Raw genomic sequence first — 17,218 nt, 5'->3', positions numbered from 1 at the left:
AGGATACATTTACACTCGCACATTTACAAATGTCAATCATAATTACACATCGAAATTGCAAGTCGGTTTCAGAAAGGAATTGAACCGGTTACAATTCAATCGGTTTTGGAACGTTCAGTTTCGGTTCAACGCTTTCTGAAAACAGAGAGAAATTGGTTCCGCAAAACACGTGGTTTTGCAATACACATTGTAACCAAACAACACCCCCCGTGTAGGCTATAATGCAGACTACACGGGAGGTCTTTCTTATAACCGACAATAGACTTTCTGTGTCGCCTGCACGGGAGGTGGAGGCGCTTTGGTATTTTGTAGACATTTTTCAACCTTGTGAATGTGCAATGCTAAGTGCAAATAAATGTGGAAGTAGGTTTGTAAACAAATGGAGATAAAGAGAATGACTAAGACAAGCAGAGCTGCAAGAAATAGAGAAACACAGAAAAGTGAAGATTGCAGATAAACAAGCGGATATGTAACGGGATAATGAAGCACTGTTGGTCGCGTACATTGCGAAAGAAAAGCAATATACATTACATACAAGCGCTTTCAATAAATGCTGTGGAATGTTTACTGCATTATATTATGTTTGCTGTCATTTCCCTGCAACTGTTAAGGTCGCCAACAAAATCTTTGCACTCACACCTGTTGCTGAACACACCATCCCTGCGTTGACATCTGTCCATTGGTTACCGGTCAAGTTTCGAAAATAGTTCAGGATACTTCTCCTTCTTACCCACAAGGCTCTCAATGATGCTGCTCCCCCATACATTCAAGACCTCTTTCGCCCATATGTTCCAACAAGGGTACTTCGCTCTTCCGAGTCTGGCCAGGTGTGTGTGTCGAGGTCGCGTCTCTGCACGATGATGATGATGATGGGTGACCGGGCCTTTGACTCTTTGCGTTCCCCGGGCTGTGGAATTTATTTTTATTAATTTTTATTTCATTGTTTTACCTACGTGACTTTACCGAAAGAACTAAGAGTATGTGGAATTCACTTCGACTGGCGACTTTCGTTCTGCTGACTCCCCCCCCACCGCTTCATTCAAATCGCGTCTTAAGACGCAACTTATTTTTCAGGGCTTTATTCTATTCCTTGGAATCATTTGTTTTGGGGTTGGATTTCATTGGTGTGAGCCTTGCGTGTGTTTTGTACAGGGCCTTGTGATCTTCTGGTGAAAGACACTTTATAAGTGTATATTATAATGGGATGTAAAAAAAATTGGCAAAATCCACCAAAATCGTCATTTGTTCCAGTGGGAGATTGGTTATGTGCCTCGCACCTGGGCATGGCTCACCACGTCATGCCAGGCTACACAGTAGAGCTTTCCAGGCACAATCGGAGCAGTGGATGTGCTTCTGGACACAGCCTCATTGTCCCTCTGATTCCCCACTGCTCCCTCCTCCCCCCTAGGAGCAGGGCAGGGGCCGTTCTTGGCGGTCCTTATCCCCCTGCGGTGGAGCCTCAGGTCCCCTTTACCGTGGTAAAGATTGTGGCAACATCCCGGGGTCGACCCCCGCCCCTCTTAAAGGAGTCCGAGGGGGTGAGGCAGAGGTCGCAAACGGGTTTTGATTCCTTACCCGTACCCGTACCCGTCCGCACCAGGGTCGCAAACGGGTACCCGTACCCGATACCCGTCTACCCGTACCCGGCCGGGTATTGGGTAGGCAGAGGCGTAGCTAGGGGGGGGGGGGCAGGGGGGTACATATGTCCCCGGGCGCCAAAATGAGGCTTACAACGTGACATTATAACTTATTGCGGCGGGCGCGGCAGCCTGAAACTACTGCACAAATCTACACCTCAACCTAAAAGTTATATATCCCGCCACACACAGCCGACATGTCATGTAATTACATTTTGGTACGCGCGCCTATTAAGAACTTACATGGAAGAACGTCCCAAACAACAGACAGGCGCAGTCTTTCAGCCTTAGTCAGTGGCATGTGTCTTTTGGTGGCGGAAACTACGACATGATGATGAACTTGTTGACAGTAACGGGGAAGATGAGATAGAAGAATCTTCTGATAGAGTAGCTGAAAATACTCATTATGATGCTGTTCCTGCTGTACTAAGGTTTCACGATGTTGGCTACTTAGAATATGATAAAACGACAAAGCTATCGAAAATATCACAGCCTTTTCGCAATGAAATGGTTACTCTCGGATCCTTGCCTTTTCAACACAGAGACAATCTATCATCAGTATCCAGAGAACATTCAATTACATCAGCATGGTATATACGCCGACTAGCGAATGGAGAGGAAGTGGATCGTTCGTGGCTATTCTATTCACCAATCAATAAAGCTGCTTACTGTTTCTGTTGTCTATTATTTACATCATCGAGTTCAAACTCACGAGCTTCGTTTGAGTTAACAAACGGTTTCAACAAGTGGAGAAAGCCAGAAAAACTAAATTCTCATGAAAACAATCCTAGCCACCGCACAGTATATATTTGTTTTTCTCTCGATCAACAATTCGTTGCGAAGAGTTAAAAAAGCTGTGCCCATCACAGTAAAGCGGGAGTCTGAAACACGCTGGAGTGCACGAACAGAAGCTGTTAAAGCTATCTATGAAGGACTGGATGAACTAGTAGGGCTGCTAGACAAATTATCGGAGGACGTAACTATGACGCCTGAAACCAGAAGTGATGCAGAACTGTTACAGGCATGCGTATTAAATTTTAACTTTATAGTTTTATTACATTTCTGGAATGTCATTCTTGGAAAAATGTATTGTGTTCAGAAGCACTTACAGGATCCTACTATGAATTTCAAGGAAGCAGCAACTGATCTTGAATCTTCGGAGCATGAATTTGTCAAGCTTCGTGATGATTTGAGCCAAGTTGCTGTAGAAAACGCCAAAACAAGATGCACAGCCTGGGGAATCGATGTGGACAGAATAATTAGGCGACGTCGGAAGATTCCAGGGGAACTAGCAAGAGATGCAGGACTTTCAGCAGAAGAAGAAATTGTGCGCGTTATGAAGAGCGTATTTTATCGACTTCAACAGGAGATGTCAACACGGTTTTTACGACTAAAAGACCTGAACACAAAATTTGGATTTCTGCTGGACGTCAAAGCTCTTCTATCCGACAAAGATGTCGATGCAATTCGTCGAAATTGCACAGATTTTGGAAATTTCTATGACACCGACATCAATGGCCACGAACTTTTCACAGAAATTGGAGATTGCAAAATGCTGCTCAGTAACCGGAATTAAGTTCTACCAGAAACTCCTTTGGATCTTCTTGGTATTATTGTGTTTTATGGAGACGACATATTTCCGAATATGCGAATTTCACTGCAAAATTTGATTAACAATAACAGTTTCAATTGCAAGCTGTGAGTGGTCGTTCAGCAAATTGAAACTTATTTTGTCGTATTTGCGTGCTTCAATGGGACAAGATCGTCTCAGCGATCTTGCTCTTCTCAGCGTTGAAAAAGAAACATTGGAAAAAAACAGATTTTGATTACGTGATTGACCAGTTTACGATAGTGAAATCAAGAAAAAATAATATTTTGTAGACTATGTCAACCAGTCTACGACAGTGGCTGAGTGAGCCATGTAATATAATTTCTATAAATTTGCTTCTTTAAATACAATGTTTCATTAAAATTTAAATTGTTATTCCTTATTCGATGTAATAGGAAAATGTGATTAAACGGGGGGGGGGGGGGGGGCGCCAATTTTATAGTTCGTCCCCGGGCGCAAAATATCCTAGCTACGCCTCTGCGGGTAGGGTATGGGTATCGGGTACCCGATTGCAACCTCTGGGATGAAGCCATGTTGCAGGCGCGGGTGGGTTGATTCTAGGAACTTGAATTGTGAGAAGAGACAAGACGTTGGGAAATGATTGACAAATGGTTACTCACCAGTGACTCACGGCCCACCTGTACCCGTACCCGGCCGCACCAGGGTCGCAAACGGGTACCCGTACCCAGCCGGGCACGGGTAGCCGGGTATCGGGTAGGGTACGGGTATCGGGTACCCGATTGCGACCTCTGCTCAGGATCCCTTTACCGTGGTAAAGATTGTGGCAACATCCCGGGGTCGACACCCGCCCCTCTTAAAGGAGTCCGAGGGGGTGAGGCCACAAACCCTCGCAGCAAGCGTGCAGTTCAACCTGCAGCAGCCTCCACAAGCGTTCCGGCTCTTGGCGACTCTGCCGCTCAGTAACGGTGACAATCTTCTTGGTTCTTTCGGTAAAGTCACGTAGAATGGAAATAATAAAATAATAACAATAAAACATTATAATTTATTATTGTATTATTTCCATTCTACGTGACTTTACCGAAAGAACCAAGAAGATGAATCCCTGCAGTCACGAAAGCTTCAAATCGAAACGGTGACAATGCTTAGGGGTTTTTTTTCTCTTCTCATTTGAATTTACAAATAACACAGCACCACTGCCATGCTCAAATCCAATACCACGTTATCGATAAGTCACAATACTCACAAATTTGTGCTTGAGAGGACGCATTCTCACATACTCACCTTGAGGGGGCCATCATTTTGGGGTTGGAGCCCGAATTCACCGTGCTGATTTCGTTTCACCGGCTCGTCTGAATATATTACTGAAACATACAGCAAGCAGTGGGGATACTGTTAAACCTTAACACTAAACAAATATTCCATAAGCATGTGATATTGACCTTTTATGAGCAAGTATATCTCAGGGAAAGTCTTGCTCATGTGTATTTGTAATAAAGACCTGCTAAACGCATGTGATATTTCTAGTAACTCGGAAATATTATATAATGCCACTCTTTCAACAAATTAGAGTTTTATTTCAACTCGAGATCAAGTCAACTCCAGTCGACTCGAGGGGGTGTCTATGAAACCATGATTAATGTTAGAGGGAAATTACCTGTTTTCATCGGATTCCTCTAGTTTAAATACATATTCTGATTCTGATATCATCCTCCTGCTTTGCAAAATCATTTATTTGCACACAGCTATACATTGCCATTGACTCAATCAACCTAATCCTACCTTGATGCATTCCCATCTAGGATTAGGCCAAACGTTCTTCAGCTAAATATTACCAAAACTGAAGTTCTCATTGGCAAAAAAAAATTCCACTCTCCGTAAGGACCGCAGTATGGGCATGCACTTCCTCAACTCTGACATGAGATTGGCAAACGGTGTGCAAAAACTTGGAGCCGTCATTGATCCTGAGCCCTCTTCTTGCAAATCTAGAACTTTGCAGGACCTCATACCTCCACCTCTGCAACAACTCTCACTCCCTCATTTCCTCATCCCAGATCCTAGCGACTGCTAAGACACCCATTTATACCTTCATCATATATGTATGTTGAACTTCTTTCGCACCTTACATAGCCCATAACAAACTAAACACAATAAGTAATATAAAAAAAAAACTTTTTTTAAAACACGCTTTAATGTGGCCCCGAGGTTTGCCATAACGTAAGGTGGTTTAGATTATTTCTTTTTTAATGATAGAATATAGTATTGTCATCAGTATGACATAAGTATACCAAGTTTGCAGTCGATACCACAGTAGGAAGTGGGTTAAAATTGAGTTACAAGATTTGAGGATACGACAACAACAACAGACAGAGTGAGTTAAATAAAAGTGTGTAAAAAGCAGTCATCACATCTTGACTTGACTCTTGCAATATTCTTCGCCACGGCCTACCCAAACCCCTGTTCATCAAACTCCAGATGATTAAAAATTTCACTGCTAGACTTCTCACCCCCCACCACCATGTACTTGCTCCTCCCTACCTCGCCAATGTCATCTCACTTTACGCTCGTTCATGTTCTCTCTGCTCCAGAAACTAAAGCTTTCTGTCGAAGCATTCAGTCAATCTTAGCTCAGTGGGAGATCACTTGTTCTCCCTTTGCTGTCTCCATAGTCTGGAACTCCCTTCTCACAGACATCCGTGCTGTTGATTGTTCAAGTCCAAGTTCAAACCCTTTCTTTTCCCTCTCCCTATGGCTGTCTCTGTCTAAAAACTATTCCAAGTACAGCATTTTGAGATGTGGTTGTATTTATAAGCTGTATGCTGTATATCCCAATTATATTGTGAAGAGGGAACTGTTCAAATGAAATGCAAAATTTGCACAGTTATTTGCCCAGACATGATCAATATTTACATCAAAATCTGACAAAGCAGATAAGGGTTGTAATTTTTTTATATACGTCTTGTTCATCATGACATGTGCATATGCGCTATCTGAAAGCCATCATTTATTTAATTATTGAATGTCCCACATCAGCGGTTCCTAACTGTTTCGAGTGTGCGGACCCCTTTTCAATATCCAGACCACCAAATGCTACTAGTTATTTGAAATTGTACATTTCCTTGGTGAGGATGTTAGGTTGGGAACCGCTATCCTACATCACTTCTGTAGTCGAGTAAACCTTGACATGTCAATAAATAGTTGCACTGGAGCATGCGCAAGTTTGTAGGTTTGGAATGCAGAACCACATCATAGATTTCGTCATGTCCTAACCACATCGCCTTGATACCCCTGTATATCCATAATACAGGTTTTTTGGGGGGGTTAGATCGCATAAATATAAATTTATAATGTTGGAGAGCAAAGACACAACATTTACGATCTGAGTAAGACGTTTCGCCAGTAATTACAACTAGCTTCATCAGGCGACACCCAGATTTGTGGAGAAATCCTCCTGTTCCATTCCTTAAATAGAGGGGTAGATATGATGACAACGCTTGTGCGCTCTTCTTGCGCGAAGTGGGGGGAGGGGATTAATGAATACATATAAATAACTATGGGTATCCACTGCCGATCTACCCCAAAAAAACTGTGTCATAGATGATATTGGTCGCGAAAGCCTACGTGTTAAACCCCTGTATATGTTAGGTATCTCAGGACAACCATCATAGCAGCATGTTTTCTGCCGCAGCTCCCCTCTTCTGCTGTGTGCTGAACACCCCGCAGTTTTAGACCAGATCATTCCGGTTAGCACCGGTTTCAGTGTCAGCGGATTACTTCCCACTCTATTGACAACTAAATGCTTTCTCCCCTTTTGACAATTAAATGCTTTCTCCCCTTTAACTTATATAGAGGGCCATTTCTTGCAACCAGCCAAGCTGATAATTATAACATGTTTCAGTTATCAAATGAGTAATTGTCTCGATTTTGTAAGCTCACATTTCAACATCGGTTTATTCCACATTACATGAAGTGTCATTATTTACCGAAACGCATTGTAGTAGATATATAACTGATCCTATTTTTATTTCAGTATTTAGATCAAAGTGATTGGATGCACAGTACTGCACTCTAAAGTTGTTACGTGGCATATTAATATTTCAGAAAATTACGTAGAGTAATTTAAAAATCCATGCATTCGGGTTGCTAAATGGTAAACTGGTCGGCGTTTTTTATGACCATTACCGGCTCGGAGCGTCAGTAACGAGAAATCGTTTTCAACGGGAACGTTAGGGATGCACCCACTGACGCACCCACTGACGCACCCACATTTACAAACGGCATGGCAGTCTATGTCAGTGCGTGGTCTATTTGTGCTTGTCTCTCAGTGTAAAGGTAAAGCTGCATTTGCCCTGCTCTTGCCATGAAAGGGCCACCAACAAAGAGGGAGCTCTTAGAGCAGTGGTTCTCAACCTTTGTTGGCTACTCTACCCCTTGTTGAATTGTGTTTCAACCGAGTGTACCCACTTGCCTGACCGAACGTGGTTCTCAGAAAGAAATGGATGAATAAGGAACATCAATATTTGAACCGATTGTCCATTTTGTGAGGTATTCTAACTCGCTAGTAACTGCAAGCAAATACAAAAAAATAAACAGAAGCTCTCTATGCGTGACCTTATTCATGTGCGCTCGCTTGTTACTCTTGGAAGCCACGTTATTTACGATCAGTGAGTTTAGAAAGGTCTTTTTTTTCGTTCTGGGTTACAATATGCATTTAAAATGTATCGTACTTATTTTAATATTGGCAGATTCACACGTGATTATTCACCAACGACTCTCATGTATGATATAATTTAACTTCTAGATTTGAAGTTTTCGTGACTGCAAGGATCCATTGAGAAATCACCTCACCTACCTCCTGGGATATTGCCACGTATCTCCAGGGGTCCCTGTACTCCCGATTGAGACCCACTGCTCCAGAGGGTATTTGATCTACTCTCCAACGATGCATGCCCACCAAATGGAGAAACGATATTAAAATGCATAATTGTTATCCACATGCAACTGGCAAATTCAAAAGAACATCAAAACATCGTTGGTGCTTTCTGAGACGCGTGTTTATTGAGGTTAACATGCGTGTGTGTCCAAGTATCGTCTGTGGAGTGTGGCTTATTTCCACGTCCTCCTGCATGCCAATTAAAGCGAAGTATTTAAAGCAGAAGTATCACATTGCATTTATATTTCAGTACATCTTAAAACAGAGCTGCATGAATCACTGGCCAGCAAGCGTTGCACACTGGCACATTCTTTCGCTTCTCGGGTAAAAAAATGGAACAATGTTAACAATATTTCTTGTTTGTCATTTATATTCTGGGCAGGTCAGTAAACGGTGTTGCAAATGGAGAAACGAGAATGAAAACACCCTCGTTGTTATTCTTTGGGTCTTTCGGTAAAGTCACGTAGATAGGTTAAAAGAGAATTTTTTTTTAAATAACAAAATACCTATCTACGTTATTTTACCGAAAGACCCAAAGAGCATGAATTCCTTGCAGTCACGAAAGCTTTTAGTCAAGATTTACCCTCTTTGTTATTTGCATGCAACTACCAAATACAGAAGTGAAACAAATGGTTGGTGTTGTTTTCTCAGACACGTATGTTGAGGTAAACATGCATTTCTTGCGCGTCCAAATATCTCCTGTGCCTTATGTATGTCTCCTCCTGCATGCCAATGCAATAACTCGAAGCATTCAGTTCTGAAGTAGAACATTTCATTCCATTCCTCTGCATCTCAAAACAAAACTGCACGAATCACTTGGGTCACAACACATGGCTCATCAACCCACCCCAAACTATTCCCAAGCATTCCACTCAGACTCGATGGCAATGATCTCAAGTTCACGTCTTTTTTTACCTCCATTTCCACCCCAGCTGAGAGTACGTTTGGCTTGTTCTTTTGCATCATTCTTTACTTAGAGATTTTGAATGCGCTCTGCAATGACTCATTTATTCGTTCCCACCTCTAATTTTAATACATTCCCGCCAAATGAAACAATACGTGTGTGCGTACACATGCACATGTGTGTCATGGAAATGCAGCAATATAATCGCGCATGAAAGGATTTAATTAGCACGGCTGGCTATGCATGTTGCGAAATAAGTTCAACATACATACATATGTCAGTACATTTAGAATCGAAATACGACTAAAAACTGTCAATAACGCCAACATATAATGTCCTATTTTTCGATTTAAAGCTTTCGTGACTGCAGGGATTCATCTTCTTGGTTCTTTCGGTAAAGTCACGTAGAAGGGAAATAATAAAATAATAAAAATAAAACATAATGAAATACAATTCTCACGACGTTTCGGCTGCTTGCATTGTGACCGAAACGTCGTGAGAATTGTATTTTATTATATTTCGATTTAAAGCTTTCGTGACTGCAGGGATTCATCTTCTTGGTTCTTTCGGTAAAGTAACGTAGAAGGGAAGTAATAAATAATAAAAATAAAACATAATAAAATAATTCTCACGACGTTTCGGCCACAAAGCAAGCAGCCGTCCTCAGGTGAAGACCAGGTCTGTCGGGGAGACAGACGCTGTCTCCCCGACGTGAGAATTATTTTATTGTTTTATTTTTATTATTTTATTACTTCCCTTCTACGTGACTTTACCGAAAGAACCAAGAAGATGTATTTTATTATGTTTTATTTTTATTATTTTATTATTTCCCTTCTACTTGACTTTACCGAAAGAACCAACAAGATGAATGTCCTATTTCTTAAAGTGATTGTAAGGTTTGTGTACTTTAGGATAACGTTTAATGTTTTTTTGCCTTGTTTCATGTGCATTTGTCTGATGAGAAAGACTGTTAAGGAAGCCCTTCCCGTTTAATCTTTCTTTGGGGCTATTTGTCCCTGTAATGCAACAAGTTTATTTTCTTTTTTTATACAAACACGAGATTTCCACGTATGGGCATACCTTTTGTATTGCTGTGACACATACTAAATGTTGCTTAATGAAACATTTACATGAAGCTCGTATAAACAGTTTTTTTTTATATCATCGTCATTTGATCAAAATCTCCTGAAACACCTTTGAATGAAATCTAAAATATAAATCCGTACAGGATTTAGTGTTTTTTTTTTTTATAAAGAAAAATAAACAATTTCCCGGTCACAACTTTTCAGTAGCGCGCATTCTGTCTTGTAAATAGACGCAATGTCCTCCCAAAGGTTTGCTTTCACTTCTCAACGAGAATGCAGCTTTTTGTTCTAAAAGTCGATTTATCGGCTGGGAAAAAACAAATCAGGGCCACAGTAGCGCTTTCATTCCGGGGTTTTCCAGAAAAAAGGAACAACACAAAAAAAGCATTCCCCTACAGACGTTGGTGATGGCACATCTCCATCACGCTCCTTGGGTTTTCTTTGCGTGAAGCAAAACCAGACACTCTTGGGTGGGTGGGGGGTGTGGCACATTCCGACCGGAGGGCCAAGCGCAGGCCACCAATCGGTGCCCGCAAGGGGCGCGCCTGCCCCGAGCCAATCAAAGAGGGCCCTCGTCTTCCAAAAAAATAAAAAAAAACGATGCGACCGAACGCGTACACCCACTCTCATCGTCAACCCTGAGACGTTTGAACTCTTACGGTCACTGCCGAGCAAACCCCCCCCCCCCGCCGAAAAAGAAGAACTAAAACAAAACTATACGAAGTGACATGATCCGACAGGTTCTGTGTGTGGAGAGTTCCGCGTGCTTAGCAGTGGTGGTGGTGGTGTGGGGGTAATCGACACAAAGCCGTAATTATCATTTTTATTGGGAGGGAGAGACATCCCCCCCCCCCCCCAATATTTAAATATGCTCAAAATGTCCCCCCCCCCCCCCAATATATTGCTATAAAATAATTGCTATGCTATGTAAATAAAAAACAACAATTTGCTAAACCTTGGCCACAATATCTGGACTTGTCTTCATATAAATCAACGCATAGATTGCTGTTTATATGATTGTGGTTATGGTTTTAATTTTCGATTTTTCGAAACGTCGTGAGAATTATTTTATTTTATTATGTTTTATTTTTATTATTTTATTACTTCCCTTCTACGTGACTTTACCGAAAGAACCAAGAAGATGAGTTATGGTTTTACTTTATGAATCCTTAATCTCTGCCATTACATACAATGAAACAATAAATGGTAAAAAAGTAAAAATAGAGCAATGTAATACAATTAGACATTGTAAAAAATAAATAAAAAGTCCATCCCATGTGTTAGTGATTTTTTAAAATTATATTTTAGGCAGGAAATTATTTTTCAAGTTTAGATATTTTTCTGGGTTGGGACCCCCAGACACCCTGGAAGATTTGCCCCCCCCCCAATGTTAACTCCATGGCTACGACCTTGAATCGACAACAGCCGCCGATGACTTCACTTAACCCTCCTCGTAGATTCCTAACATCCCGTTAGATTGCAACGTTTGCACATCGGTGAAATGACGATTGCAAACGAAGAACGACAGGCGGGCTATTGCTAACGGTAATTATTAAGAACCCAGCACGATGTTGAACGTCGCTTGGATGGAGGGCACCGATGGATTAATAAAGAATGGAGGTCTTAATGATGATGCGTGAGTGTACATATCTACGGAAATGTAAATCGTGCGAATCGGGGTTGCGATGTGAGCGTGACAGTGATGTACATGCAGTCGACACACCACATCTGTTCAAACATTACCTTCCGTCGCCATGCTCTGCATATTAAGGGAGCTTTGAGATTGATCTCCGCACATGACCTTTGGAAGGGGCCAGTGTGATTCTGCAATGTGATAGTGGCTGTTGTTGTAATGTAAAGACACTATATAACCGTGCAATCTTAACTATCTGGGACATAAGTTTCTGGCCGAAGAAAGCCACACACTCGCAGATTTAATTACTACTTTTACTGTACACGACATAACTTTTTCCAGACTTTCTCATTCAGCGATCACATTAAATGCTTCAATGGCGTCCATAAATATTAATCATCAGCTGCAATACTATGATTGTGCACTTTCAAAAATGTGTGTACGACAATACATTGTGGATAAAATGGATGTTAGTTTGTAATAAATTACTGCTGCTTTCAAGTTGAAAAACATTTTCTTGGTTCTTTCTTTCCGACAGCCCTGTTCTTCACCTGAGGACGGCTGCTTGCGTTGTGGCCGAAACGTCATGAGAATTGTGTTTTATTACGTTTTATTTTGATTATTTTATTTTTCCCCTTCTACGTGACTTTACCGAAAGAACCAAGAAGATGAACCCCTGCAGTCACGAAAGCTTTAAATCGAAATTATAAAACATTCTTTTTTACTAGCCCAAGCCTTTCACTTGGCTTTTACATCTGTAATAATACAACACATTCCCAACAACAATCTGCTGGTACATTTGAGAAAACTACATCCTGAATGCCTATACAGCAGTTATGTTATTTCGCCCCCCCCCTCCTCCCCCTTATATGTGTGCTCACACGTGAAGTATTTTGGTCTCGTAGATTGACGATAAAGCCCTCCCCTCCCCGAGAGGGTGTGACGGGAGTCCGGCAACTTTCCACCAATCAGTGTTGGGGGCGCGGCAGCCTGAGCCAATCACAAGAGCGCGTGTGCAAGTGCCCTTTCGATCCGGCCCCGCGTCCAGCTAGGCACGACAGGGACTGCAGATTTCAGATCGCGAAAACAACGCGTTGCTGTTCAGCGGACGACCTCTGCTGGGCAATTGGGCAAAGTTGAAGACGTGTCAGTTGCCGCTCGGCGAGTACTTTGTATCATGAATGTGTTGAGCGTGTGCGGTGTGTATGTCGAACTTCTTTCGCACCGCACGTAGCCAACTATGCTGTACTAATCGCATATCTGCATTTCCCATAAATATGCTAAATTCCTCTTGATATGCAAATTATTTTGTCAAGACGCTCTTCGCCCCTCCATCCCAGCATAAGTAGTCGCTCCAAGCCTGGAGCGTGCCATTCAGACTCTGCCTACTTGACAGACCTGTTCTCCACCTGAAAACGGCTGCTTGCGTTGTGGCCGAAACGTCGTGAGAATTATTTTATTATGTTTTATTTTTATTATTTTATTACTTCCCTTCTACGTGACTTTACCGAAAGAACCAAGAAGAAAAAAAAGTTATAGGGAGTGCTTTATTTCAGAACACTGTTTTGGCATTTCCATCTCGCTTTATTTGTCCCTCAAGACACTGTGCATGGCATCATAAGAATACAGGGTGCAAATAATACTTGTAGGAACCTCCTGGTTTACACCAGCCCACAAGGGATTATTGTGTCCGTCATGCAGGGAGGAGCTGGGTGGGGAGGGAGAGGGCTGCCTGGGGAGGGGAGGGTGGGGAGGGGCTGGGTGGGGCGGGTGGGGCTGGGTGGGGAAGGGAGGGTGGGGAGGGGCTGGGTGGGGAGGGTGGGGAGGGGCTGGGTGGGGAGGGGCTGGTCACCCTGTAGTGCCCTTTTAAAACTCAACGTTTAACCTACTCACGCCGGCTTGTGCCCGCCCTCACAATCGGCCATATTTTGCGGAATACACCACGCCACCGTTGACCCTGGCCATTGACCGAGCAACCCAACGTTCCTACCAGCTCCCTCCGCAGGAATGTGTTAAATATCAAAGTTCAAAGTTAATCTATTAGGTATAGCCCTGTGAGCCATTCGGCTCTTGAATCGGGTGCAACTGCAACAAACAAAAAACAAAAACATGAACAAGAAAACATCTTAAAGTGACTATGTGCAAACAGAAAATCCAAGAAAAGGCAGCAAAATATTGCAGAAAAAATCACCTGTACACCAACCCTGTGCAAATATCCCAGTGGGATGCAAGTCAAACAACAACCACAAGACAACTTAGATTAAGGCCATCAGTCTAACTCTGTACTACAACAAACAAACATGGCCAAACCAAAAAACTTTTCGAAAATCACCAAAATAAAGCCATAAAAGCAATGAAACAGTGGTCATAGGAACTGTGACCTAATTTTCACAATAAACGACGCAAACAACATGTACTACCAAACTCTGCAGCCATAGCTGGCTGCATATATGGTGTAGTAATATAGGTTTATTATGGATAGGCGTACTCTAGTCAATCAATAAATGTACATTTGTTACACAGAAAGTCCAATTTAGCCAGTTATCCAGCTAGTTTGCAAGAGGGATCCGTGCTGCATCAGCACCGATCAAGTTCAGCCACATCAAATGTGGCAGTGCCTTATGATCCCAACTCCCAGGATAGCCCAAACAGTGTTGCAGAAAATATCTAGTGAAACATTAAGCCACGTTCTTAGGAATCGTGGACATTTCAAGCAAAAGAGTTGTCTTCAACAGCAACACGTAACAAGAAATTCAGAATGCTCTGTATGTCAAGATTAATTCATTAAAAAGGTTTTTGGGTTAGATAGCGTAAGTATAAAGGTGTCGTAATTCGTAACCCTTCACCACCCAACACAGCCGGTAAGGTTTGTCACGTAAACAACGCGCCAATTAGTTACTACTTCAGCCCACCGGTGTGTTGAAATCGGGCGATTTGCCCGATGATGATGGATGTAATTATCAGCGAAACGTCGTTTTCAAATTGTAAATGTTGTGGATTTACTCTCGAGCACACCGGTGGGCTGAAGTAGTCACTAATTGGCGCGTTGTTTACGTGGCAAACCTGACTGGCTGTGTTGGGTGGTGGAGGGTTACGACACATTTATACTTACGCGATCTCACCCAAAACCCTTTATTATGAACTAGCTTTACTACCCGGCTTCGCCCGGGACTTGGATTCACCACGCCCGGCCGCCTTTGTCTCCCCAGTGGCGATGTTCACACACCACAAGAGTTACTTGTTTCAGGCTGAGTCGACCTAGGGGAGGCCCAGGACCGGTTGAAATAATCGTCACCAGTGGTGGCCGTGAGTGGGAATCGAACTCGGGTCGCCGGGTTCATAGCGCAGCGCGCTAACCCACATGGCAAATTTCAAGTTTGTTGCAGGTCGGGAAGTACGCTAAACATTTTGAACAGACACACATAATCACAAATTTCCCTTTAACATATATATAGAGATAATATGGGTCGCGAAAGCCTGCGTGTCAAGATTAACATCACAATTCTTGCACACATTCTGCACTCGGCCTTGAAATTGTCACCAGCTCAGAAACAGGATGGTGGGATTTATCATCGAGACCAGCAAAACAGAAAGGCAACGGGATACCGTTTCATCATTATAAGGGATCATAAATGCAATCGCATTGTCCGATGCTGACATTTATACCTGAAAAACACGTTGATCCGCCTTCACTCTACACTGATGGGAAAAATTCAGCGCAGCGGAAAAGTAGTAATGCCAAATTAAATAAATTTCAATAGACAGAGGCAATTCAACATCCATGAGTAAACAGTTAAATCAGAAATTTTAATGTGCAATATCAGCTTTTGTAAAGCTGTAGTAGTGGTTGTCAAATGGGACAGACATTACATAAAAACTATAGTGTCCAAAAATATATATATATTTAAATTATTTGTTTGTGTGACCCCCAAATTGTAACAATTCATCAGGTAACTGGAGGGGGAAAATCACCACATGCCCATGCAGTATCATTTAATATTTTTTTTACGTGTTCTGACCTTATTACTTGATGGAATGCAATGCAGTTAAGTTGATTCATGATCCAATGCTCTCTGATTCATTCTAAGTTACTCACTGGGGATCAGTCGCATCCTTAGAACTCTTTTATAGCAACTACTTTGGTTAATGTTTTCCGTGAACTTCACTTATTCCTGAAGCCATGTTGAGGCCTTAGTCCACCAGACTGTTTTGCCCACCAGACGGTGATAGTGGTTCAACCACCACATCGAAGGTCAAAACACTTCTTTATCCCCGCGTCTTCGCTCACGCTTATCGACTTCGGAAGCCCCTTCCATCTTCTCGTTTGTCAATTTCTTTATATCCTTGCTCAATTAAAAAAGTATGAACTGTTATCTATTACAACTTGTAATTGTGCTGTTTTTTACAACTTGAAATGTGGTCTGCAACTGCGATTTAAAAGAACAGTCAGAGAGGTGCACGATGCAATTTTATAATCATTGTCTTGGCTTTCAAACTTTAGTCATAACACACAATCACAGTTTGCATTTTATGCTTTTGACAATTTCCATTTATTTCCATATTAGGCTTTTATGAATTATTTGAGATGGATAAATGGTAAAAATAAAACTCGGACTGTGGTAGGGCACAAATACTGCCGTTCTATAAAGGCACTGAGATACTTGTTTTAATATCAACTTGTAACACGGGAGTAATTTGGATGTGACCGTCCGTCTGTCAATCCCGCCATGCCGGTCAGCAAAACTTTTTAAAATATAAATATTATTGTCGAATGGTAAAACCTCCATTAAAAAAATACATTGTGTTGCAACGCAAGTTTATGCCATTTGATGGCCTCAGTGAGTTAAACCCGAGGCAATTATTGAAGTCAGCAGTGGGAAAATCTATAAGTGGTCGCAAGAGGGTGCCATTGCATTTCGAGGTCATGATTTTGTGTCGCAGTGCTGCCTGCAGCACGTGACCACTATCCACTCCAGTGACCATGACTTTGTGTTTGTCAGGTGCTGGAAGGAATGTAAAAAAGGAGGACATTCCAAACAATTAAATTTCTTTTAAAGCTTCTAAATATAATCAGTGATCTCTCTATTAATTGTATATATACCAACATGTTATTGTGTATAAAGTTTAACATTTTTTGAACAAGCTGGTGGAGAAAATGTGCTCTTGTGTTATTTAGCAAATGCTTCACGTTTAAGCGTGTTTATTTTTACAATACAATGTGCAACTTCTATTTCAATTCATGTACCGAAAACAGTGAGTCACAGCAATATCATCTTATCTTAACGAACTAAACAAATTCGTCTATCACACTGCCTTAAGAGGATTTTTTTATATATAATAGGTGACGTTTTGTATAATGGCCTCTATGGCCTCAGTTTTAAAACTGACATACATGTGTATTAGCTATCACATGCAAGAATGCCTTGAACTGAAGCAATTGAAACATATTGTAGCTGTAT

This window comes from Lethenteron reissneri, chromosome 18, assembly GCF_015708825.2.
Source record: "Lethenteron reissneri isolate LAM-NWPU_2019-01 chromosome 18, ASM1570882v1, whole genome shotgun sequence".
In the NCBI taxonomy this organism is placed as follows: Eukaryota; Metazoa; Chordata; class Hyperoartia; order Petromyzontiformes; family Petromyzontidae; genus Lethenteron; species Lethenteron reissneri.
The sequence above is the reverse complement of the archived record's forward strand: the minus strand, read 5'-3'. Positions refer to the sequence as shown.